Genomic DNA, 27978 nt, shown 5'->3' on the forward strand with positions numbered 1-27978 from the left:
TTAGGCAAGCCAGGTGTAAGATAATGCCCATGAGATTTGATGGATCCAATGTATTTTATACTTATGATAAATCCATCATAACATGATGGATTTATCATGATGCAGTTTCATCCAAAATCAAAGTTTTACTCTGATATTTTGTGAAATCTTTGACTCTACAGTGGGTACCTATTCATATTGGGATCAAATAACCCTCATCTTACTGGCTACTAAGCATGAATTCTTTAATTTTTATTTTTATTTAAATTAGAAACAAGCCTGCTTCACATGTCAATCCCAGCTCCATCTCCCTCTCCCTCCCCTCCTCCCCTGCTCCCCACCAACTCCCAACCCATCCCCCTCCACTACCCAGGGAGGGTGAGGCCCTCCATGGAGGATCACCAAAGTCTGTCATATCATTGGGGCAGGGCCTAGGCCCTCCCCCATGAGTCCAGGCTGAGAGGGCATCCCTCCACACAGAATAGGCTCCCAAAGTCCATTCATATGCCAGGGATAAATACTGATCTACTACCAGAGGTCCAATAGACTACCCAGGCCTCCTCACAGACACCCACATTCAGGGGGTCTGGATCAGTCCCGTGCTGGACTCTCAGCCATTAGTCTGGGGTTCATGAGTTCCCCCGTTCAGGTCAGCTGTTTCTTGACCCCTTTGCAACTAAATTCCAATTCAGTTCAGTGTTTAGCTGTGGGTGTCTGCCTCTGCTTATATCAGCCACTGGATGAAGGGTGTAGGGTGACATATGAGGTAGTCATCAATCTCATTATCAGGAAAGGGTGTTCAAGGAAGCCTCTCACTATTGCTTAGATTCCCAGTTTGTGTCATACTTGTAGATCTCTGGAATTCTCCCTAGGGCCAGATCTCTCCTTGGACCTTTAATGGTTCCCTCTAATATGGTATCTCTCATCCTGCTATCCTATGTTCTTCCCCCAACTCGACCTTCCTTTTCCCCCATTTCCTCCTCTCCCCTCTTCTCCCCCCTCTTTATCCCAGATCCCTCAACCCTCACGCCATATTCCAAATCCACTCAAAAGATCCTACTCCCTTCTTCTTCCCCAGGGTGCCATTAGGGTACACCCTGTTTCCAAGCCTCTCTGGAGGTGTGGATTGTAGGCTGACAATCCCATGATCCATATCTAAAATCTATGTGAGTGAATACATACCATGTTTTTCTTTTTGTGACTGGGTTACATCACTCAGGATGGTTTCTTCTAGTGCCATCCATTTGCCTGCAAATTTCAAGTTTCTATTGTTTTTTTTTCTGCTGAGTAGTACTCCACTGTGTAAATGTACATTTTCTCCATCCATTCTTCAGTTGAGGGGCATTTACGTTGCTTCCAGGTTCTGGCTATTACAAATAATACTGCTATGAACATAGCTGAACAGATGTCCTTGTGGTTTGAATGTGCATCTTTTGGGTGTATGCCTAAGAGTGGAATTGCTAGATCTTGTGGCAGGCTGATTCCCATTTTCCTGAGGAACTATCATACTGATCTTCAAAGTAGCTATACAAGTTGGCACTCCCACCAGCAGTGGAGGACTGCTCCCCTTTCTCCACATCCTCTCCAGCATAAACTGTCATTGGTGTTTTTGATTTTAGCCATTTTGACAGGAGTAAGATGGATTCTCAGAGTTGTTTTGATTCACATTTCCCTAATGGCTAAGGTAGTTGAGCACTTTCTTAAGTGTCTATCAGCCATTTTCAACTTCTCTATGTAGTTCTGTACCCTACTGCTTAATTGGATTATTTGGTGTTTGGGAGACTAGCTTCTTGAGCTCTTTGTAAATTTTGGAGATCAGCTATTTCTAAGCATGAATTTACATACCTAGTTATAACATCAAATGTGCAGAGCCAACAGTAATCAGAAGGAACAGTAGGGCTAGAGGTCCTGCAACAAGGAACAGTACAGATTCTAGCCAAGAGCAACCAGATTATGAGAACAGAAACCTTGGAATGCAGAGTCTTTCCCCTTCTATGAAGTGTTTTTCATGTGTAGCCAAGTTACCTCTAAGGATCTGGAAACAGTTTGTATAAAATCAGCAAGTATTTCCCCAGGGCCCATACTTATGGGCTTGCCTGTCTGTTCTACAACTGAGCAAGTGGTTCCCATGCCATCCAGAAAGTTAATGGGAGCACTCGCACATTCTCTCAGACTAATCCTGTGGGCTATGGGTGGCACAGCGCATACTCCATCAGTCTGTCCCTATCTGGAACAGAGATGCACACCTGCGTTCTCAGTTCAGGCATTCATTTTTCCAATAGAACATTTCCCAGCAAGGTGTACATTAGCTACATGTAGGGCATTTGTCTTTCCTATGGCCTATCTCCTCACCCTGTGCACATTGCTTTTTCCATGGAAGTGTTCTCTTTTTTTATGTCTGCTATCATCACTTTTTGCCTTTTCTTGCAGTTCCTCAAAGCCCGTATACTTGTGGTTAGCATGTGGCCAACAAAGCCATAGCTAGTTTCCTAGTCTGTCTGTCCTCTGGAGTATTTTTCTCATTATATACTTAGGAAACAATTTTAACTAACTCTGACAATACTTTCTTGAAACCCCCTCTTCTTTCTAAATTTACTTCCTAATTTCTATCTTGCTCTGACTGGTAAATAAAACCATATTAATAGCCCTCTGGATTCCTGTGACCTCCCAGTCAATTGGGGTGTAAGTCTGCACTCCAGAAAGGCAAACAGGATTCATCTGAACCCTGAGTTTTCTGGCTTAGCTTTGATACATTTGTGGGCTATCCGTGTGTTGCCCAGAGACACCCCCTAACAGAGTCTGGTGAAAGTGGTTGAGAGACTGCCTACCTTCACCAGAACTCAGGTCCCAAGCCAGCTGTTTGACAAGGAATACTTCTTTGACAACCACAGGGTCAGTTATTGATTTCCTGTCATTTTCAACGACCAGTTTTTCGGCTTGCTGTTGAATTATTTTCCTCTCCTTGGTTGTGAAGAGGTTTTGAAGTAGTTGCAGACAGTATGCCCATGTTGACTTGCATTTATAAAATATCATTTCTTATAGAGATGCAAGCTTTGGGAACAGGAGGTTTTGAAGATTTCCAATTATGTAGATAGTTAGTAGAGAAAGGAACATGTATCAAAAATGACTGTTGCTATCTCTCATATCACCCCTGTCCCTCTAGATTGTCCCTCCTGACAGAACTTCTCTCAAGAGGACAGTGGCTGGATCAAGGCACCCTTGTTGGGAAAACATATTGGGAACGAGCAAGGGAAACACACTGCTGCAACATACCTGGGACAGTGGATCATGCCTCAGTGGATCATGTCTCTCAAGGGAAAGACCTGGGAAAATCTATTACAAATGTGAGTGTGAGTGGGGATGAGGTTTTTGACAGAAAATTGGAGAGACACTGAAGCCTATAGTCAGATGGAAGTCAATGACCAGGAGACTGAGTCAAGCAATAATGCTGCTTCCAGCTTTCCTACCAGTATCAAGACTGCATTCTAGCACAGACAGGATCATTACCTACAACTCCAGAGGCTTTCAAATGCCTCCTTTTACAAATTTTGCATTTGAAAACTTGCTGTTGACTCCTGCAAATACTAGGCCTCTCACATTTCCGGGGCTCCAGTACAGGTATTCACCTGTGGCATCCACAAGTCCTGAGCTTCTCTGATCTATGTTTTGTTCCCAGCTGTAAGCGCTCAAGACCTGAATACCCACTCCTCTATGAAGTTCAGGCATTGGGTACTTGCTCAGCAGTCCCCCAAATAAGGCCTTTCAAATTCATCATCCCCTAGGTGAAGAGTCCCCAGAGAAGCAAGGCTAGTCAGGAAAAAAAAAAAAAAAAAAACTGGCAGCTACTGTGTGACTGCCCAGATCTCACTGGGGCCTCCAAATGTTGTAGGTCAGGGGTCATTCAGAGATTCACCAGTGACTCAACTTTTGATTTTTGTAAATTAAGGCCTTTTATTAAAATGAGACTGGCTAGGACCAAAACAGAGAGAATTTGCTAGGTAAGGCTTAGGGTATTCTTACCCCAAGGAGTATAAAGGTGAAAACTGAGCTGGAGAGATAACTCAGCAGTGAAGATCATTGTCTGTCTTCCATTGGAGCCAGGTTCAATTCCTTGCACTCATGTGACAGATCACATATGTCTGCAACAGCAGTTCTGTGGTATCCTCCAATCTCATACAAATATAAACGCAGACTAAGCACTAATGTACAGAAGTTAAAACAGATTATTTAAAAGATGGAAAAACCCACAAAGACAATTTTAATGAGCCATATTATCTCATATTCTTTCTGGGTATGGGCGAAGATAGACTTTGTAACAGATGTCCAGCAGAGGACACAGTCATCCTAGCAAGCAAGCGTTTCACACCAAAGCACAACTTGGCAGTTAAACTGTTTATCTTGGAACCCATTACCTTCTAGGAACCACTGAAGCAATAAAATACTTTGTTACAGTCAGCAGTTTTTAAGACCACAAGAAAAGGATCCATGTTCAAGAAAAGACAACCACAAGAGGACAGGAAGAAAGAAGAAATGTATCTCTTTGTAAAATCCTCTGTTCAGCAGAGGGGAAGGAGCATGTGTAGACATCCTTACAAAGATACATATCTCATTACTAGATAATACTTCAGAAGAATAAAATGAAGTGTATCCACTGTTCTTGCCAATATTTTCTTCCTTCCTGAAGACAGAGTGCTACTTCTGCTACTTGAGTTCTGATTGACTTGGGGTTTTTTTCAGCCTTTGGGACAGGCCCAAACCAACAGGAACTCCAGGGATGGAAAAAAGCTTTAAGACCCTAGACCTGGATAATGATATACGGGACACCAACTCATCATAAAATGTTATCATGAAGTATGAAACTGCATCAAAACCAGCTATGAAACCTGGAAGGCTGTAGCCAGGGCAACAGCTGAGGCATACTGCAGAATGACCCCATGTCATTTCTGGAACGCCAACATCTGGTGTCCTCAGGACACTGGCTCCAAGTTCCATGTGATTTCACAATTTTAGGATCTACAGAGGCCCTGGATTACCACAAAATGCAGTGTATGAACTCCATGCAATTTTCCATACTGGGTCTGGTCTTTTGCCACTTTACAGGCAAGGTTAAATCGATAGATTCACTGACTTAAAAGTATTCATTTATGATAAGAAAATGCAAACTCCACAGATAAAGAGGAACTCTGAGCTCCTTACCCAGTTGTTCCTGACCTGGAACCAACATGTCCAGTATGGATGAAACATCTTCTTGGGGATTAAAAGATACATCAGCCATCAAGAGGACAACAACACAAGAGCACCAACAAAGAATCCTCCTGACTGCCTCATTGACTTGGAAATCAGAAAGCTACACCACAGCAGACAGCCAGCACCAAAGCAGAGCAATCCAATAGTCACTCTACACAGCCACCTCACCAGCTGCATGCAATTAAGAGCTCTGACAGTGCAGGAAAATGTCAAAAGAGAAAACTCCAGGAAGAGCAAGCCATCTATGTGTAGTCTCAAGAGACAGCCAAGCTTTGGAAGAGGTTGAAACAGAAACAGGACGAAACAGAGATTGGGTATGAAGAAATATACCTGGAAACCCCAGGAAGAATGTTGATTACAGCTAGAGCAGCAAGAGAGTGTCAAAGACTCTCAGGAAGAGGCTGTAACAAGGTGACATTTATGTGTGGTGTCAATGGTTATAAGCTGGCCTACTGAAACACAGGGGGATGTGTTCAAAAACATCACAAGGAGAAGTAACTAAGGATGTTGGAACAACTTCTAACTGGTGACCATGTAGACTCTGAAACTTGAAGACCTCGCATAAGCCCTGTGGATACCTATAAGAAGACCAAAGACTGTGGAAGGTTCAATTTCACTTAAAACAATCTTCCTGTACTGTCACAGAGAACATAACTAGTGAGTCAAAAGGGAAAAGAGGTACAGAAGATAAATGTTTGGATACATAGAAGAACATCAAAATAATCCTAGAAAATGGCCAGAAGGGGACACAACACCCAGCCTGAATTTTGGGGAGGAACCCTTTGCCCACTCTGCATAGACAGTGTCAGCAATGGAATCCTGAACTACATCATCTCAATTCTAATACCTGTAGGCAAGGAAAAGGCTCTTGTGGAACAAGAGATATGCAGAGGACAACATCGGAGCCCTACTGTCACTGTAAATGCAAAAGAGAAAATCAGAATTCTAGGCCCAGGGCCATAAGATAAGATTTTAAGTTATTCATTCAACCTGTGAATTACAGGAGGAGTCTTGTAGACACCAAAGGACACCCAGTGGCAAAAAGTAAAGTCATCAAATTTACATGAGTCATCTCACAGAAAGGAGTAAAACACGAGGATATCCCAAAGTTCAGGCATTTAGTACCTTCTTTTCCACAAAATTAAAGTCTGGGGGATAAAGTCAGTCAAAAGATGGACCCAGGGAGTGAACCTCTTTGCAAAGGAACTTTTTATGGTGCTAATTCATGTAGATGTGCACAGGGACATGCCAGTAATAGATTCTCAAAAAAAAAAATGAGAAAGAAATGAGCTTTGTCTACCTGGATTCATAGGTACAGAAAATACCTGATACTTTTGAGAGGAGCCTGAAAGTTCCACTGAAACTCCTGTGTGACAGAAGGTGGAGGTGAAAGGATAATTAACAACAGATATGACCCAATAGGATGAGTTTTTGGTGAACTAGGTCCCTGGTGGCTGCCCAGAATCCACGCATTCCTAGTGACTTTGGTAGACACAGGAGCCACAGATATCAACTCAGATCCTGGCTGCTGCAGGTCAATAGACCCAATTATGACCCCTTGGGAGCAGCTCGAGCATGGATGTCATAAGGTCCTCCAGTAGCAGCACAGGCCACTCAAATCAACATGGTCCCAACAGCGGCATGGCAGTCTGACACCAAAATGACCACAGGTCATAGCCCAAATCCCAGGCTTCCACATGGCCTTAGTGACAACATGGTTCTTGGACATCAACAGAGACCCCAGTTGCAGTAAGACCAAGAACCCAGACATAGCCTTAGGTAGCATGTGAGTGAATTGGAACAGCTGTAGGGAAGAGAAGATGAAGGATGTAACTCTGTGTTAATTGAAACTAAATTAAATTTTCAAAAGGAGAGAATAGGAGCTGAGCAAGTGATGTTCCACGTCCAAATGGTGTTGCACTCAGGGAGCAAGACAACATGCAGTAGTCCTCCACAGTCTCTAGCTCAGCTTCTGCCTTCAGGTTCCTCGGTCGCTCTTAGTGGATGATGGAATAGCACCTGTAAGCCAAATAAAAACTCTGGTTCTCCAGGTGCATTTGGTCAGTGTATCATCCCAGCAACAGAGAAACAAATTAATATCACTTATTAATATCACACACACACACACACACACACACACACACACACACACACACACACAGACTGATATATATTGATGTACAAAAGTAAACATGACACCACATAGAAAAAAATGAGTTTTTACATGATTGGAGAAGAGAGGAAAGCACAGGGAACATGTCATTTCCATTCTCTATGTATATACATAGCATATAAAAGCATTCAGATGAAAGCTAAGCCAAGTTTCCTTTTCGGCAACCACTTTTTAGACAGCTGTTTCTTTTCTCCTGTACCTCTGAGCACTATGGCAATATGAACCATTGCAATGGAGTCATGACAAATCTACACCCTGTGGCTTACATGTAGTGGTACAGACATCTAATCCCAGCTCTCTAGGGAGAAGGTAAGAATGTCACTACTGTGGATCCAGTCTGAGATGCATATGAACATTTCCTATTAAAACTAAGATTCTGATCCTTGCACATCCAAAACCATTTTTCCAACTGTTGTGGTGACTTCACAGAGGCTTCTGGTCAACAAGGAAGGAGTTCCCTTGGAATTGGTTACAACAGTATCCATAGAGCTCCTACTGAGATTGACCCAGTATACCTAGTATAGCTTCAGGTTTGTATCCTTGGCTTACTGACTTAAAGTATATATAGCATTCTAAATATTGTTGTTAGTTTTCAAGGAAACAAGTACAGGGACTAAATGGCGGTTGATGTATTTAAAACTATTTTGAACTCAACATTTATATCACTGTCCTAGGTTCATGGAGGGGTTAAATATTGTTCACAGTATACTGAACTTCATAGTTGAGGAGCTATGAATTTTAAGTCATATTCTAGGTAATATATATCTCAGAAATAAGACCTTCTACACCATTGCTCATAGTTTCTTTAGTTGAGAATTAATTTTAGTAATCCTCTATTTTCTGCAGGAGATATTTGTTATTGCTTAAAAAGACTATTTACTGTTTTAAATGCTGAGAATATAAAATACAAATAGTAGATCAGTATTTATCGCTGGCATATGAAAGGACTTTGGGAGCCCATCCCACGTGGAGGGATGCTCTCTCAGCCTGGACACATGGGAGAGGGCTTAGCCTTGCCCAGGATGATATGATAGACTTTGGGGATGCCCCATGGAGGGCTTTACCCTCCCTGGGGAGTAGAGGGGGGATGGGGTGGGGTTTTGTGGGGGGGCAGGGGAGGAGGGTAGGGAGAGGGAGCAGGGATTGGCATGTGAAGCAGGCTTGTTTCCAATTTGAACTAATAAAAATAAGAGTCTATCAATATGAATATATGAATTTAACTACAAGTGAGGATGCTTTTAAAATTTCTTGGTTTTGGTCTCAGGCAGATTCAGAAGCATGGATTCACGATTTCATTGAAGTATAGGACAGAGGCTGAGTATATATTGTTAATTAACATAACCATATTTAGTGTGAGCCTCTGTGTGTGTGTGTGTGTGTGTGTGTGTGTGTGTGTGTGTGTGTGCGCGCGCGTGTGTGCACCCACAAGTGGAGGTCAGATGAAGACTCCCAGGAGTCGGTTCTGTCCTTCTCTTAGGTCTCCAGAGACTTAACTCAGGCTGTCAGCTTAGCCTCAAGCAATAGACCTGAGTGAGGCTCAAGGCCATTGGGTGGGACCTCAGAAAGGCATTATGGGGTTAGAGCCTGGCCTGGGAGAAAGTGTCTGGCTTTGGGTTTTATGAGATAGGGCCTAAGAAAGGCTGGTGCCTGAGTCATGCTCTGTACCTGGATACTGGCCAGAACTGGGGCTTAGAGCTGAGGCATGACTCAGGTCCAGCCTGCCATGATGCCCTGTTTTTCATCAGTCTCCTTGGCCTCCTGAGCTCAGGATCCCAGGCTGTTTCCTACCATACAGAGAATCCATAGGCTGGCCCAACTACTAAAACCTGGGGCAAAGCTGAGATTGTTAATGTAGTGAAAACAGGAAAAGCATGCGAAAGCAAAGTAAAATGTACTGTGCTATCAATAAGTACACTGGATTATAGTCACCAGTGTTGAAGGAAGACATCTTAACATTATTCAAAGTTAGTATTTCTTTTTTCCTTTCCAGTAGACAATACCTGGGTAAGCACACCCCCTCTCATGTGACTTACCTGATTTACTAGTGAGCAAAAGACAAACAACTTTAAAATCATATTATGGAAACACATGGGCCCCCTGGATTTGTCTATGTAATGAACAGTTTTTTCTTGTGCATGTGCAATATGTGGCTGCTGTACTTAAGGGCTGGACAAGTTTCTGAAATACTGAACACAGCAGTGTTAAGCAAGGTTCCCCAGTACAGGCCTTTTCACAGTTCTTACTATGCTAGTGTTCAATGTAGGTGTGTGATAAGGGGATAGAAAAGGGTTGGTCAAATTTGATCCCCAGGTGGGGTGTATTACTGTGATAATAGATTGATGTTCAATCATCAGCAAATGATCCCACCCAATCAAAAAGTATATTAACTGTTCTATTGCTGTAGTGAAAAACTATGACAAAGGCAACTTATAAAGAAAAAATTTAAATGGAGGTTTGCTTACAGTTCCAGAGGATTCGTTTCATCATGATAGGAAAATGGTGGCAGGCAGGCAGGCAGGCATGGCACTGGAGTAGCACCTGAGAATTCACATTGATCTGTAGGTGAAAGAGGGAGAGAGAGAGTGGGAGAGAGAGACACAGAGAGAGACAGAGACAGAGACACATATTTAGAAAGAGAGAAAAGAGGCTGGTCCTGGCTTGAGCTTTTGTAATCTCAAAGCTCACCCCAATGACACCCCTTCATCAACAAGGCCACACTTTCAAATCCTTCAAAAACAGTGTACTACCTGGGGACAAATGATTTAAACACATAAGAATATGGGGCCATTTTCATTCAAACCACCAGAAATACATTATAAACATAAACACATTTCAGATTTCAAAGTACATGCCTATAACACCAGCACTTGAGGGAGGCTGAGGAAGAAGGATTTAGGGAAAGTGGAAGGTTGGCTTGAGCTTCATTGTGAGTTTGATATCGGCCTGGGCTACTATGTGAGACTTAGTCTACAAATAAACACGATGTTGTGATTTGGAACGATATATTCCAAAATAGTTACAGTCATTATCTTTGTGGAGAAGAGGACTTCCTGATTCACCCAATTCCGTGTTTATAGGATACATGATACTTCATGACTCCCTCAAACACCTTTTTTCACATATTTCACTAGGGTTAGAAAGAGAAACAACACCTCTACTGACAGGATTAACCAGGAAGAATTGCCCTTCTGGAAGAGAAATTTGCATCTCTGAGGAAATGAAATGCTTTAATAACCTGTGGTGCTAAAGAGCTCCTCTCCCTGACTCCCTTCCTGACTAGGAACGTCCACTCACAGGAAGGAAAGACACCTGGCCCAGGTAGGCACAGTCACAGGCTTCCTAGAGACTTCATGTGCACTTACAAATGTCCTTGTTGCCTCTGCCCATTCCCTGCCAACACCTCCCTTGCCCTAGAAGCCCAAGCCCCATCCATGTGTTTAGCTCATGTGGGGTTCAGCAACTTGCTCCTTGTTGGATCTCACACTGAATGTGTATGTCTCAGGTATGTTCTTTGTTGCTGTTATTCTTTCAATTATTATCCATTCAACCAAAAATTGCCAAAACTTCACAGGGAAAGGAATAAGTTTCAGATCTCTCTGCAGTGTGTTTTAATAATGATAGAAGTTATATGTGTGGAGCCAAGTGTGAAAGAGCCCACCATGAAGGAGGTAGAGGAAAGATGAACAGTAATCCAAGGTTAATCATATATAGAGATAGAGATAGAGATAGATAAATGGATATATAAATTTGTATGTGTACTATACACACATATATGTATATATGTGTTAAATATATGTAATATATGTATATTTAACAAACAAACACACACACACATATATATATACATATATATATGTATATATATAATGAGTTTGTTTATGATGGGTGCTACAAGCAGCAAGATCACACAGTAATTAATCAGCCTCCTTTCACAAAATCAACCCATAAGGATAAAGAATTACTCTGGGGGATTAAACCAATATTCAAGGTGTATTAGAATATACTCCTGAGAATGAATTCTCTCTTTTCTTGCTGTAGATTATACCTTTCTGTAACAAACTTGGCATTACTTCCCACAGTTTAGCACTATCTGATCATTTTCTGGGCACAATTTCTCCCATGTATTTGGAATTCACTGATTACACTCCTTAGCAATGTGTGAAACATTCTTTCCATTACGAGGTCTTAGTTTACTGATTATATGTTTTAGTTATATATGAGACCCCATTCCCACTATCAGGTCATTGTTCCCCTCTCCTATATAATTGCAGAGATCTGCCTTCCTGAAATAATCCTTATTGACAAGCATTTGGTCAGTGTTTAGGGCCCAGGCAAAAGCATTCCGTCTACAATATTCTCAGATATGTAAGGACATACAATTACTACATATCCCAAACTGCTGACTTTTAGCTGCCCGAGTAGATGGAAAAAAATAACAATGTCCTGGTTTTAACTCACTGGAAGATAGAGAATCAATCAATAACCTAAACTAACTCCACACTAAAAGATTCTCATACTACTTGCATTTACCTTCATCCCAGTTTACTAACCCAAGATCTTGGATCAGAAATTTACTGCTTCTGTTTCCCCTAAGGCGATAACCACAAAGGTAATCATTTGATTTACTTATCCTCAGGAAAAAGCAAACTTACCTAAAGATTCTTGCTGCCTAAGCCAGAGCACTGGGAGGTACCAGGATTTGGTTCTTGTGCAAATTAAACTTAGATACTCTCCTTGACTTACAGCCCTAAGTAATTGATGATAAAAAGCTTCTCTTATCAAGAAACCATAGCAAAATTTCGGCAGCAGACTGAAAGTGGCCAGCTTGCATTAGTCTCCTGTTTTTATAGGTTACCTGGTTACCCAATGCTGGGAGAAAAGCAGCCCACTATTATCCTCACATAACACCACCAACAACAACAAACCCAAAACAAACAAGAATCAACAATCAATGTCATTAATATCCCTCAATATTAATGATCTTAACTCACCTATAAAGAGACACAGGGTAACAGAATGGATGCAAAGACAGAATCCATCCTTCTGCTGCATACAAGAAACACACCTCAACTTCAAAGAGAGATGTTACCTCAGAGTAAAGGATTGTGAAAAGATTTTCTGGTCAAATGGACCTAAGAAACAAGTGGGTGTAGACATCCTACTGTCTAACAAATTAGACATCAAGCTAAAATTAATCAAAAGAGATGAAGAAGGTCATTTCATAGCCATCACAGGAAAAATCCATCAAGTCTCAATTCTGAATATCTATGCTCCAAATACAAAGGCACCCACTTTTGTAAAAGAAACATTACTAAAACTCAAACCACACATAAAACCCCACACACTTATAGTGGGAGACTTCACCACCACACTCTCACCACTGGACAGGAACACCAGACAGAAACTTAACAAAGAATCAAAGGAACTAACAGAAGTTATAACCAAATTGGGTTTAACACACATCTCTAAAACATTACATCTAAACACAAAAGAATATACGTTCTTCTCAGTGCCACATGGAACCTTCTCTAAAATCAACCACATACTCAGCAACAAAACAAACCTCAACAGAGACAAAAACTTGAAATAACCACCTGTATCTTATTGGATCACCATAGTTTAAAGCTAGTATTCAACAACAATACAAATTACAGAAACTCTATAAACTCATGGAAATTGAACAATGCTCAATAGCATCACTCCTGGGTCAAGGAAGAAATAAAGAATTTAAAGACTTCCTAGAATTCAATGAAAATGAAGGTACATACCCAAATATATGGGACACTTTGAAAGAAGTGCTAAGAGGAAAGTTCATAGCACTAAGTGCCCACATGAAGAAACAGGAGAATAGTCACACTGGAGAATTAACAGCACACCTAAAAGCTCTAAAACAAAAAGGAGAGAATTCACCCAGGAGGAGTAGATGCCAGGAAATAACCAAATTGAGGGCTGAAATCAATAAACTAGAAACAAAGAAAACAATACAAAGAATCAATGTAATGAAGAGTTGGTTCTTCAAGAAAATCAACGTGATAGACAAACCTTTATCCAAACTAACCAAAAAGCATAGAAAGAACATGCAAATTAACAAAATCAGAAATGAAAAGGAGGACATAGCAACGGACACTGAGGAAATACAGAAAATCATCAGGTCACACTTTGAAAACATGTACTCCACAAAATTCGAAAATGTAAAGGAAAATGGGAATTATCTGGATAGATATCACTTACCAAAATTAAATCCTGAACAGATAAGCAATTTAAGTAGACATATATCCCCTAATAAAATATAAATCAAATGTCTCTCAACCAAAAAACAATCCAGGGTCATATGGCTTCAGTGCAGAATTTTACAAGAAATTCAAAGAACAGCTAATACCAATTCTCCTCAAAGTGTTCCACACAAGGATACAATTACCTTGGTACCCAAACCACACAAAGGCACAACTAAGATAGAGTACTGCAGACCAATATTCTCATGAACATTGAAGCAAAAATACGCAATAAAATACTGGCAAATCGAATCCAAGAACAGATCATAAAAATAATTCACCATGATCCAAGGCTTCATCCCAGAAATGCAGGGATGTTTCAACATATGAAAATCCATCAATATAATCCATCATATAAACAAACTGAAAAAGAAAAACCACTAGATGCTGGAAAAGCCTTTGAAAAATCCAACACCCCTTCATGATAAAGGTCTTGCAGAGATCAGGGATAACAGGAACATACCTAAACATAATAAAGGCAATATACAGCAAGGCAACAGCCAACATCAAATTTTAAATGCAGAGAAACTCAATGCAATTCCTCTAAAATCAGGAATGAGACAAGGTTGTCCACTCTCTATATCTATATCTCTTCAATATTGTACTTGAAGTTCTAGCTAGAACAATAAGACAGCAAAAGGAGATCAAGGGGATACAAATTGGAAAGGGAGAAGTCAAACATTTACTATTTGCAGATATGATAGTTTACATAAGTTACCTGAAAAATTCAACCAGGGAACTCCTACAACTGACAAACACCTTCAGAAAACTGACAGGATACAAGATTAACAAAAAAAAAAAAAACAGTAGCCCTACTATATATAGACAATAAATGGTCTGAGAAAGAAGTCAGAGAAACATCACTTTACAATAGTCACAAACAACATAAAATATCTTGGGGTCACTCTAACCAATGAGTGAAAGACCTGTATGACAAGAACTTCGAGCCTTTAAAGAAAGAAATTAAAGACAATACCAGAAAAATAGAATGATCTTCCATGCCCTTGGATAGGTAGGATCAATAGAGTAAAAATGCCAATCTTAACAAAAGCAATCTATAGATTCAATGCAATCCCCATCAAAATTTCAGCCCAATTCTTCATAGACCTTGAAAGAACAATACTCAACATTATATGGAAAAACAAAAAACCCAGAATAGCCAAAACAACCCTGTACAATAAACAAACTTCCAGAGGCATCACCATCACTGACTTCAAGCTCTACTATAGAGCTACAGTAATGAAAACAGCTTGGTATTCACATAAAAACAGAAAAGTAGATCAATGGAATCAAACTAAGGACCCAATTAATCCACACAGCTATGGACACATGACTTTTGACAAAGAAGCTAAAATTATACAATGGAAAAAAGAAAGCATCTTCAATAAATAGTGCTGGCATAACTGGGTGCTGACATGTCAAAGGCTGCAAATAGAATCCATGTCTATTGCCATGAACAAAACTTAAGTCCAAATGGATCAAATACCTCAACATAAATTCAGTCAAACTGACCCTCTTAGAAGAGAAAGAAGGAAGTACCATTGAACGAATTGGTACAGGAGACCACTTTCTGAACTTCACACCAGTTGCACATATAATCAATAATTAATACATGGGACCTCTTGAAATTGAGAAGCAAAGGACACGGTCAACAAGATAAAATGGCATCCCACAAAATGGAAAATGATCTTTACCAACCCCATTCTGGCAGAAGGATGATCTCCAAAATATACAAAGAACTCAAGAATCTTGTCACCAAAACACCAAATAATCCAATTAAATAATGAGTTACAGAACTAAGTAGAGAATTCTCAATAGAGGAATCTAAAATTGCTATAAGACACTTAAATTGCTCAACATCCTTAGCCATTAGGGTAATGCAAGTCAAAACAACTCTGGGATATCATCTTACAACTGTCAGAATGGCTAAAAAAAACCACCAATGACAGTTTAAGATGGAGAGGATGTGAAGAATGGGGAACACTCCTACATTGCTGGTAGGAGTACAAACTTGTACAGCCACTTTGGAAATCAGTATAAAGGTTCCTCTGGAAAAATGGGATTCAGCCTGCCACAAGATCCAGCAATTCCACTCTTAGGCATACACAAAAAAAGATGCACATTCAAATCATAAGGACATCTGTTCAGCTATGTTCATAGCAGTATTATTTATAATAGCCAGAACCTGGAAGCAACGTAGATGCCCCTCAATTGAAGAATGGATAGAGAAAATGTGGTACATTTACACAATGGAGTACTACACAGCAGAAAAAAACAATGGAAACTTGAAATTTGCAGGCAAATGGATGGCACTAGAAGAAACCATCCTGAGTGAGGTAACCCAGACACAGAAAGCCAATCATGATATTTACTCATGCATATATGGATATTAGACATAGGATAAAGCATTACCAGCCTACAATCCACACCTCCAGAGGAGCTAGGAAACAAGGAGGACCCTAAGAAAGACATACATGGACCACTGAGAAGGGGAAAGGGACAAGATCTCCTGAGCAATTGGGGAGCATGGGGAGAGGGAGGAGGGAGGTAGAAGGAAGAGGAGGGGAGGAAGGGGAGAACATGAGGGATCAGGAAGATTGAGTTGGGGAAAGAACAGAAAACGAGCAAGAAAAGAGATACCTTAATGGAGGGAGCCATTATCGGTTCAAAGAGAAGTTTGGCACTAGGGAAATGTCCAGGGATCCACAAGGTTGACCCCAACTAAGAATCTAAGCAATAGCGGACAGGCTACCTTAAGTACCCATCCCCTATAATGATATTGATGACTATTTTAAATGCCATCCTAGACCCTTCATCCAGTAGCTGATGGGAGCAGAAGCAGAGATTCACAGCTAAGCACTGAGCCAAAATCCTGGAATCCAGACTGAGAGAAGGAGGAGTGATTAGCAAAGGGGTCAAGACCATGCTGGGGAAACCCACAGAAACAGCTGACCTGACCAAGTGAGAACTCATGAATCCCAGTCTGACAGCTGGGGAACTAGCCTAGGACCAAACCAAAACCCCTGAACATGGGTGTCTATGGGGCCTCTGGCGGTAGCTTCAGTATTTATCCTTAATGCATGAATGGACTTTGGGAGCTCATTCCCCATGGAGGGATACTCTCTCAGCCTAGATACAAGGGGAAGGGCTGAAAGGCCTCACCCTCCTTGGGGAGTGAATGGGGGAGTGGAATTGGGGGGTTGGTAGGGGACATGGGAAGATGGGAGGGAGAGGGAACTGGAATTGATATGTAAAATAAGATTGTTTCTAATTTAAATATAATGTATAAAATAAAAAAGATTTTTACTATATATAAACTTTTAGCTTTTTATCTGACCACCTAAAAATGTAGTATATCCCACTAGTGTGCCTTTCTACAATTCTCTGATGATTTAATCTCTTCACTAACCTTCCTCTCCATTAAGGAGTTCACGGGACCTTCACTAGACACTCCTACCTTTGAGTTGACAATAAGCAATTCCTCTATGTGAAGATTCTTATCTGCCTTTTATGGTGCAAAAGAATTCCAGTCCTGGACCCTGCTAGGGCTGGAAATTATTTGTGGTAAGGAAATATAACCTGGAAACATTTGTTGTGGGATGGAGAATTATAAAGAGACATGGATAGACATGGATCATGTTGTAAATAGATTATTTTTTCCCACAGATTTTAGATCCTTTGCTTATTGTGGGTCATTTCTTTGTACCATGAGTAAAAATTTTAGAGGCTGGCCTTCTAAACTTTTCAATGATGGGCTCATGTCAGACAAACAGAAGGAAAGAGAGGAGCTTTGAGATAAGAAATGAAGGGGATGAAACAAGAAATAAAAAAAAACAAAGAAAAGAGAAGAGGATAAAATTTACACATATGGGACATTTGAGCACAGACATCAAATTTCTTCAGTTTCAATATGTCTGTCACTAAGACACTAACTCTTCATTGGAGTCCTTCAGTTTATTCTTGCCGCAGGATTCAATCTAGGACAGAGGATACACTTAGTCCCCCTCAGCATGTTCCTCTGCCACATATGTTACCTTGCTTCCAGTATATTCCAAAATATTGTATAATTAGCCAGTTTGTTAACAATCTATTTTCTCAACAATACTCTAAAGTTAGTATTGTCTTCATGCTTTAATAGGCAAGATTAGATTAGGGAAGTTACACTAGTTTAAGCTGCTGTAAAGAGACTAGGCCAACTAGCAATGTTGTTCCTAAGGCTTCAGTCTGAGCTACTGTCCTCTACAAAACAGGTAAAACCTTGTGAACTTTCCTTCTTGTAGAATGTTCTACCATATCTGAACATAGCATGTATTCTTTGGAAAATGCCAAAAAAAAAAAAAAGATGTATGGCCACAGAGAAAACAAAAAACTAGTGTGCCAAAAAGCTCAAAACATTCTCTATACATTCCTACATGATCTGAGCCAAAGGAACTTCAGAAATGAGATGCCCAACCAAAACTAAAATATACTCCTGGCTTAAATATAGAATTTATAGATTATGCATTTGAAGAACACAGATAGATGTATATAACAAAACCTCTCAAGAAAACCAGTCTAGAAATCTTTCAAATATAGAATACTGGACACACATTTGGAAACGCTCATGATTACAAGAGCAATTGCAGCAGATGTTCAGGAAAGAGTGCCCTGACCATTTGAAGGCTTTCATTAACTTTACCTCATCTAACACTACTTTGTGAAAACTGTCATTCAACAGGACATTTGTAAACAAAGCACTTTCCATACTACATTAGCAGTAAGGAGTCACCCACTACCTATAATGCTGAAGAGGAAACAGAAGGCACAGTCAATTCTAAGGAATGAGCAGTCTCCACAAATCCTTGAAAGAGAAATCATGTGAGTTGTATAATTTACATGCAAAATGCAAGAGTGAGTCCTAGTGTGTCTGTGTGTAGAGATGGTAGAACTGAATTCTAGTTAGTGGAAGCTCATTGGAGACTTCCATGTGGGTCCTACCTTGACTTAGTGCCTGAGAAATGGTTATGACAAAAAGGCAAATCATCCTATCTTTCTGACTTCCTGTCTCACACTGCAATTTCTTCTTCTACACAATTGTCTGCTCCCCAGAGTGAGGCCTTCCTTATAAGTTACTAAGTAGAGTTACTATTGCTTTAGCCTTCAGAACTGTGAGTTCAAAACTATATGTTCTTCATAAAATACCCAGCCTGAGGCATTTCATTATAGAGACATAAAGATTAATAAAATTATACTAGGATTATTCCCACTTTCTGTTTCTTCAGTTTCAAAAGGTTATATTGTAAGAATATGTCCAATTTTGTGTATTTTAAATACATTTTTATAATACCATATTCTCCTGTGATAAAAATATAGGCCACTAAACATTGACTGTGAAATATTTTTTAATGTTTAAGATGCAGTCTAGGGATATAGTATAATTGGTACACTACTCACCTTGCATGCATGAAACCCTGAGTGACACATGTTTATAACAGAATAATGTGTCTAAGAAAAACAAATAGCATGGGAATGATGTACAAACTCTGTGCCTTTAAGACACATTGTATGAACAAAACTAACCATAGCAACAGATAGGAATTAAGATTGGAAATGTGGAAGGTAACCAGAAGCAATGAAACAGATGAACAAAAGAATACAGAAATGAACAAATATTGTCTTGTAATGTAGAAAAGCTTCTTAGGAAGTCTTCAGAAGCTCACATGAAAAGTCTGGATGGATCCCCAGGAGGGCAGCCTTTCAGCATCTGTCTACAAAGCCTGTCTTGCCTGGCTAATGGAATTCCATCCCAATTCCTCCTGGGAAGGGATCTTCTCTCAGTCAGAAGGCCTTTCTCTGTACTTGAGAAAGATAGATTACTGGACTCCAAAGTAACCATATTATGGGCCTTGGGATATCATTTATAATCCCCCCAGCAAAATGATAATACTGACAGAGTGGAAAGATAAGTGATCAATAAGCCAAAGTGGACTCCCTTCCTCTTCTTTTTCTCCTTGGTGTGGGTGGTCTTTAAATGTGACCCAAGATAGCTTCAGGCTCATAAAGGCCTGATTTAGCCTCCCAACTGCTGAAATTACAGCTACCTCATCCAGTGAGACCTCAAATCTCTATAACAAAAACAGCACAAAAAAATCTTCAAAGAAGTCAGATGAACATTAGTGAAAAAGATTGGTTCATGAAATCATTTTAACAGAAGTATATGAAATGTTAAACTTTACAGTGAGTTTTTTAAAAATAATTACCATCATGGTGACATTCATACCATGGAGAGGAAGAACTACAACCACACAGATGCCAACTGCCTCTTAGTCGACTTACACTGCCTTCTGTCTCAGTCAAAAGGCCAACGACTTTTAATGAGAGGGAATAGACTCTGATAGGTACTCTGGTCTGGAAACTATGACTCATTAGTAGTAGTCTTGCCTAGCATGAACACAGATACCAGTTTTATGTGAAGTGTCATGAGAAAACAATAATTAAAGGCATTAGGAAGAGAAAGAACTAAGACCCCCAAGAGACTTTAGACAATAATGGAAAAATTTACCTACTGAATATAGAGTTATTAGAAGTAAGGCACAGTGGTGCATGCATGGGATTCCAGCACCCTCGAGGTGGGGGTCAAAAGGATCAGGAGCTCAGTTATCTCAGGCTACATGGTCAGAGTTCTAAGATTGCCTGGGTTATAAGGGAACTTATTTCAAAAGAAATATGAAAGTATAATAATTAAGTCAGTGTTGTAGTGGTACAAGAATACATTAACAAGTGAAACAAAAGAGTGGCAAGAAATAACCATGCATTTCATGAAACTGAATGAGATAAAAACAAACTAGTGTGTCAGCTTTAAAAGTCAGCCGGGGGATGCAGGAAGGGATGGTGGCAGAGACTACCTAATGGTTAAGAGTGCATACTAACCTGAGTTCAGTTCCCAGTACCCAATGTCAAGCAGCCCACAACCACCATAACTTCAGTAACAGAGTATTCAGGAACTTAAAAACTCTTCAAGAACCAGCACTCGTGTGTACTCAGGCACACATGTACACATACAAATATAATTTTTAAAATATAAAAGAGTAATTCCTCTAAAGAAAAGCCTACCAATGAAATGAAGAGAAGAAAGTTCTTCACATTTGAAAAAATATATCCTATATCCACAATGTCAAAAAATGAATCTCTGATGTAATGCTTACGCCTTTAACGTCAGCAATTGAAAAGCAGAAGTGGTAGAGCATTGTGAGTTTGACATTAGCTTGGTCAACATAGTGACTGAATTCCATAACAGCCACAGATAAGATACATAGTGACACCCTGTCTCAACAACAACAACAACAACAACAACAACAACAGAACCTTTCCATATCCAAAGGAGAAGTCAAGAACCTTTGGGAAAATAATGATAAAGGTACATATCTCTGTGACTTTTGTGTAGTAGATGATTGATTGCTTCAATACTGTGATGGTTGCTCTTGGCTGTCACCTTGACTATATCTGGAATGAACTGTAATCCAGGATGAAGTGATGCATGTCTTGAGGCAAAAAGAAAACATGCCTTTCATCTGGATTTTGAAGCTGGAACACATATGTTTATAATCCAGGCCTTGAGGCTAGAAGACAGACTTTAATCTGGCCCATGCCTTTTGCTAGGAGCCTATATAAGGACAATGGCAGAAGGCTGGGTACCTGTAAATAAACATTTCCTGTCCCAACTGCCCAGTCCCAAAAAACTAAGAGGCTGAATATAAATTATAAATGCTTGACCAATAGCTCAGGCTTGTTAGTAACTCTTACACTTAAATAAACCCATATTTCTATTAATACTTTTCCAGGTGACTAGTGGCTTATTACCTCAGATTTTCACATCCTGCTTGTTGGGTGGCTGCCTTGCACTTCTCTGACTCTGCCCTCCTTTTTCCCAGAGTCCTCTCTGTAAGGCTGTTCCACATATACTTCCTGATCAGCTACTGGGCTGTTTATTAACAGTAATACATGGTCATAGTGTAGAAAAATACTGTTCCACAGCCGGTTCCTTCTTTGCCTGCCTGTCTTCACTTTGTCAACACATCCATTTCAGCTAAGACACCCACCCTCTTGGGATTTAGCATGTAATGGATCCATGGACTTTTCATTCCTAGGTAATCATTGTTGGTCTGCAGCCTGTAAGTCATCCAATAAATCATGATATATAGAGACAGAGATTCATCACATGCATAATGTGACTCTAGAGTATCTCAAATACACATCATCAACATTAAGTAACTGAATTAGGCATTTTGGTACAGGCCCGTGTTTTGTGGAAGTACTGGGGAAGCAAAGGAAGGAAGATTGCTGTCATTTTGAGGTCAGGTTGGTCTACAGATCAAGTTCCAGAGTAGCAAGTGTTACATAGTAAAACACAGCCTCAACAACAGAAAATTAAATAGCAGTAATTGATACACTTGAACAAGTTAAAATAAACTCAGTTTACCAAGCAATGCTATTTTCCAATGTCAAAACACAAGCTATAAACTGAGAGAATTATGTCTGTTATGTAACAGACAATAGACTAATGGGAAGAATGCCCTAAAATGAAAACTCACATGCCAGTGAGAGGTAAAGACATCAATACGTACTTTAGCTATAAAACCAAATTCTTGTATACATGTGAAAATATTTTCTCTCATTAGCAATATGAGTCATACAAGTTAAGACAAAAGACCATTTCACTCAGAAGATTGCCTCTCCAGAAACATTTCTACATGGTAAGTGCCAGTTACACACTTGGCTCTCTCCTTAGACATCACTGGGCTATGCCTAGTTACGAGGATGTCTAGATATGAGGGGTGACTACATTTCCCAGCCTCCTTTCAGCAGGGTGTGGCCATGTGACTCATCAGTTTCTTACATCACTGGGATTTATATGTTCTGTGAGCACTTGGATTTCAAAATCTTGTAACAGTGGCATGGCTTAATTAAATCAATTAACATGTTATATCACACATATTCATCATTTTTGTTTTGAGAACACTTAAAGTATACTATCTCACAACTTTTAAAATATAGCATATTGTTATAAACCATATTTATCATACTCTCAGTAGACCTCAAGAATTCAGAGAGTCCATGCCTCTTGTCCAAATGCAGTTTTATATCCTTAAACCAATCGTTTCCCCATTGTTAAAAGACCCACATTGAAGCCTAATAGCCACAATTCTGCTCTCTGTTTCCATAGCACATTTCTTATCTCAACACTGCAGTGGCCAAGTGAGGAAGACTGTTGTGAATATACTAGACCAGCAGAGGATACTATGTGACTTCTAGACTCTCCTTAGCTACAGTGGGAGTATCTCAAAATAACAGTAGTAATAATGATAATAGAAACATGTGTATTTTACCTCACTTTTTATGATTGTTATCACTATTACTACTACTAATATTATTCAGATTATTGTTATTTAGGTTTGTGAACATTTGTGGTTTTTGTTTTGTTGAGTCTTTGTTGCAGTATCTCTCATGTACCCCTTGCTGTCATGTAACTTTCCATGTAGATCTGGCTGGCCTCAAACTCAGAGTTCTGTTTCCTCTGCCTCCTCAGTGCTGAGATTTAAGGTATGTACCATCTCATTCAGTTTTCTTTCTCCTTCTTATAACAGTATAGCCTGTGCCTTACCTGGTATACTAGTCAAATCCATGTGTTTTTCATAATCTGATATTTTCATTATGCACTGGTAAGAATATAAGCATCACAATTTAATAGATACTCACAGCATTTGGTATGCTATTGTTATTTGGGACAGCAAAACTAAAAGCAGCTCAAATTTAATAGGAAAAGACAAAGTAGCTTCTGGTATTTGCATGAACTGGGATACTATGCATCAGAGAGTATTAGGAGTAGTAATGAAGTCATAGCTACTGATATTCTTTTAGTATTGACATCATAGGATTAAGTAAAGAATGAAAGAGAGAAGAATATATGCTCAGTTTTTCCTAGTGCTTGAGGTGTAACCTATGTTCTTGGTGGTGTCCGACAAACATGTCAACACACACTGACTGAACAAGCAATAATGTTAGCTCTGGCTATGATTATCTTTAATTAAAGTTACCAATATTTTACAGACCTTCCCTTTTCAATTATTAAAATTAACCATGCAATAAATACTATTCAAATACCATGGATAATGACTATATAACACTTCACATATAGAAGTGAGCCCACAACTCTTATTGCACTGAAATTTAGTCAGACGGTACTCACTATTCCTAGGCCAGAACTTCTAAAGAACTAACAAACAATTTTACTTCTACTTAATGTTGTGGTCATAGGTGGTAGGTGACCCTAGATAATGATGAATGACCACTATGTGAATTTTAACTGTAAATAAATTTTAATCTTATACTCTACTCTCTTCACTCAATAAATGTTTCATAAAGCCTTGTACTAGTGGAAGGGAAGACGAAAGAACAATGATGTCTCAAATGAAATTGCTTTCAAGTCAATCAGAAGCAAATTGGCAATAAGTAAAAATCCTCATTTCTAAACTAATTTTTAAAATGAAAAAAATACAGACTGTGAAACTAGTTGGGTGTGATTTTTACATGCTGTAACCTCAACTCTAAGGTGGAGACATGAATATTCAAGTTCCAAGCTATATATGGTACAAAGAAAGGTCAAGGTCAGCCTAGGCTGCAGAGTGAGGGTCTTTCTCAAACACAATGGAACTAAAACTGTGACAAAGCTTTAACCCCAGGTGAACTCAGGGAGGAGTCTATGTTTTTGATGTCCATGTTGCATCATTAAATGGAAATAAAGGAAATCTTAAACAAAGTGACAAGCAAGCATTACCACCTGGTCTCAGAAAGATCACTTTTTAAGTTAATACCTTGCATGTGAATTAAAAAATAATGACCAGAAAAAAGTCCACCATATGAAGACCTTAGTGGTGGTAGAGAGATGGCCCATTGGTTAAGAGAGTTCCTGGATCTTACAAAGGACCTGGTTTAGTTGCCCTGCACCTACCTGGCCCCATCTGTAAATCAGGTTGCAGAAGATCCAACCAAGGGCCTCTTCTGCTCAGCTGCCTCACTTCCTGTCTGTCTGTACAGGCCTCCAGACTTCTATGATTAGCTAGTGGCAAGTTCCCTTCTCTGACCTTCAGACAGGCTTTATTTGTACAAGCAAGACATCACCACATATCACCCTTTTTTGTCTATAGTTTAAAAAGTTTTAACTAATATAAGATAAACTATATACAATAAGTATAATAACTATATATAACATCTACAGGCAATAAGTATATCAATAATGTCTAGTCCATTAACATTTGGCAAATTCAGAGAAAATACTCCATTATCCTTTCTTGATGAGTTCAAAGTCATATACCTAATTTACTTCCTATTATAATTTGCATTATCAAATTCTCTTTTAATGGGTTTCAAATCTATTACACTTAACACATCAGGCAGGCAGAGATAAAATCTGAGTTCTTGAGTTATTTTGTCACAGAAAATTACTGTCACAGGAATTCTGAGGTAAATGCAATTGTTATCAGGGAAATAAGATGCAGCAAGAAAGAACACTATCCCCAAACTGATGGAGGAAGAAAGTCAGGACAAGACCACAAACAAGAGAGAAAACTGGAGGCAGGAGCTGATACAGAGGCCAAGGAGGGGTGCTGCTTACTGGCTGTCTCCCATGGCTTGCTCAATCTGCACACTTACATAAGACAGGAACAAGCCCAGGGACGGAACCACCCACAATGGTCTGGGTCTTCCCCCATCCATCACTAATTAAGAAAATGCCTTACACATGGATATTATTATGGAGGATTCTTCTCCACTGAGGTCCCTCTTTTCAGATAACTCTACTGTGTGTGGACAGTGAAAAGAGAGACTAAGAGAAAAGTCACTCCATTTCCTCCCCTGCCCCTGCCCCTGCCCCTGCCCCTGCCCCTGCCCCTGCCCCTGCCCCTGCCCCTGCCCTTGCCCCTGCCCCTGCCCCTGCCCTGTCATTCAGGAAACCAGCCTTCCCCAGTTTACCTCCAGCCAATGCAGACACCAAGTTCCACACTGAACTCCAGGAGCACAAAACAAGCAGGCACACAAAGGATCAAGGCCACTGCTCTCATCCTTACCTTTATCTTCATTTTGACGCTTGGCTTTGATCTCTTGTGGTTTTTTAATCTGCTCCTGGTGGACATTCTCTGGCTCTTCCGTGCTTGCTTTCAAAGGGAAAATTCTGTCTGCAGTCAGCAGCAAGTCTCCTTGGAGAGCCTGAGACTGTACTCTGTCTGTACCAGAAGGCAGAACCATTAGTCCCTAGAGGGACCGGAGGAACTGGAGGGAATATTGGGGAGGGAGGAGACAAAGGAAGAGAGAGGAGCAAAAAAAGTCAAGCCCTGGCCACAAGATCTGGTTTGAACTACGTTGGGAATCTTCAGGCACGTTCCTCTACAGCCTTGGGATGGACACAAGATCGTGCCAGGGCTGCACACCACTGTTGAGACCCACTCAGGGAATGCGCCTAGCCAGCGTCCATTGCCTCCCATCCTGCCTGTGCCCTGGCTGGGATCTGCAGCCGCTGCCAGTGTCCGTTAGTCCAGAGGGATGGCAGTTATCCCCGGAATCCCTTTGGAAAGACTTGAAGTGCGTCATCGGCTGCCCTCTGACGTGCCTGGTTCAGCCCAGTCAGAGTTCTCTTCAAGAGATGGCTCTGGGAAGGCTGTCTGCTCTCGTGACTCTGGGCACCTAAGTTCTTTTCTAGCCACCCACTGGCCGCTGCTACCCCCTGGCGGCCCTGAGGACATGCACATCAGTAGCTTTGTTCCACCCTTTAGGAGCTCAGTGATGGGCTTGTACAGAGCCCCTCTTGGTTAGTGGAGGACTGCTACATATGTACTCAGGGAGGAAGGAGAGCCCTGCAGGTAGACCGGATGGAGCTTTTGTCCTAAACCATTCTCTCTCTGCCCAATCCCAGGTCCCAACTCTTGGCTCCTCCCGGATTATGGATGTGCTTTAGGGCCAACAGGAGAGGGAACATGTACACCCAGCAGTAGGTGACCTGGCTGCACCCCCTGCAGCTTGAGCTTTGCTTGAGCTCCATAAGGAGGTCTTCATCAGGAGACTCTCTGAATCTTCTGACAGACCCTTCTTACCACCTTCTGTGTGGACTGTGGTCAGGGTCTTTCCAGTCCACAGTCCAAGGTCACTCTGGCCTCCTACAAGATGTTGGATCCCAGATTGAAAAGTGAACATTGGATTGGGAAGGGCCTGCCTGTTAAAACTCGAAGGAGGAAGAAGCCCTACAGTTGAGGCTGGAAAGAAAACTCCAGATCATCATCAAGCTCTCTATGCTAGACCCTCGCTAGGTACTAGTATAACATGAAAAGCATGGTATATTAGGAGTCAGTCACTTTAGGATGTTGTTAGCTTTCTCCAAGCTTTGTTGAAATGTTAATGACTTTTCCTGGTGCCTGTCAAATAATTTCTCCAGTGCAATGGTACTTATTTATCAATGAGACATGACAAAGCTCTATCTAATGCCAAAGAATTTACACTTCAAGATCTGAAGTCACTAAAGACATTTAACTCTAGCATTCATTCCCACCGTCAGTGATACATATTAGTTCTTGGTACTGAACAAACACAAGCTGTGAGTGGGGGAATTGGCATTAGAAACCTACCCTAAAGGATCTCACATAAACTATGTACCTAAGTAGTTACAGGCAATGTGATAATTCCTTATGGGAAATAGCTCATGCAAGTAGAGGGCTTGAGAGAAGGAGATAAGGAAAACTAGACTATGTGCATGAGGCAGTTTGGTGAGTACTAAATCACAGAAGAATAGCTCTTCAACAATTGGTTGTTAGTTTGCAGTGATGGAGAATTAGCATATGGCATCATAGGTGCAAGGCTATCCTTGAGCCACATGCCCAGTGCCTGTGTTTAAGTCTTGAAAAGTAAGTGCTTGGGGATCTTCCCTAGAAGGAAAAGATGCATTCCAGAGAAAAAATATTTTAGTCTGGGTAAGTGTAAATAGGGTTTCCAGAGATCCACTAAAATACTAGATATGCTAGAAGGTGAAAAGTACTTCAAAGACTCAAAGATTTTTTTTGTACCCCACTTTTTTTTCTTTTTTTTATTAGTTCAAATTAGGAACAAGCTTGCTTCACATGTCAATCCCTTCTCCCTCTCCATCCCCTCCCCCAACCCTCCCCCACAACCTCCCACCTGCCCCCTACACCATCCACCCTCCACTCCCCAGGCAGGGTAGGGCCCTTGACAGTGGCTCTCCAAAGTCCACCACAGGATCCTGGGCGAGGCCTAGGCCCTCCCCCATGT

The 27978-nt window shown here is 40.5% G+C and overlaps 1 long non-coding RNA gene across 1 annotated transcript; it reads right to left on the bottom strand.

Annotated features, from left to right (window-relative positions):
• Positions 1–3933: 3933 nt before the first annotated feature.
• LOC118238459 lies at positions 3934–26245 on the bottom strand. Its single transcript, XR_004768883.1, has 3 exons — positions 25773–26245; positions 9862–9955; positions 3934–7245 (listed from the first exon to the last, which is right to left on the bottom strand). It is a non-coding gene; the product is annotated as an uncharacterized LOC118238459 (long non-coding RNA).
• Between the last annotated feature and the right edge of the window lie 1733 nt (positions 26246–27978).

Source organism: Cricetulus griseus, chromosome 3, assembly GCF_003668045.3.
Source record: "Cricetulus griseus strain 17A/GY chromosome 3, alternate assembly CriGri-PICRH-1.0, whole genome shotgun sequence".
NCBI classification, from domain to species: Eukaryota; Metazoa; Chordata; class Mammalia; order Rodentia; family Cricetidae; genus Cricetulus; species Cricetulus griseus.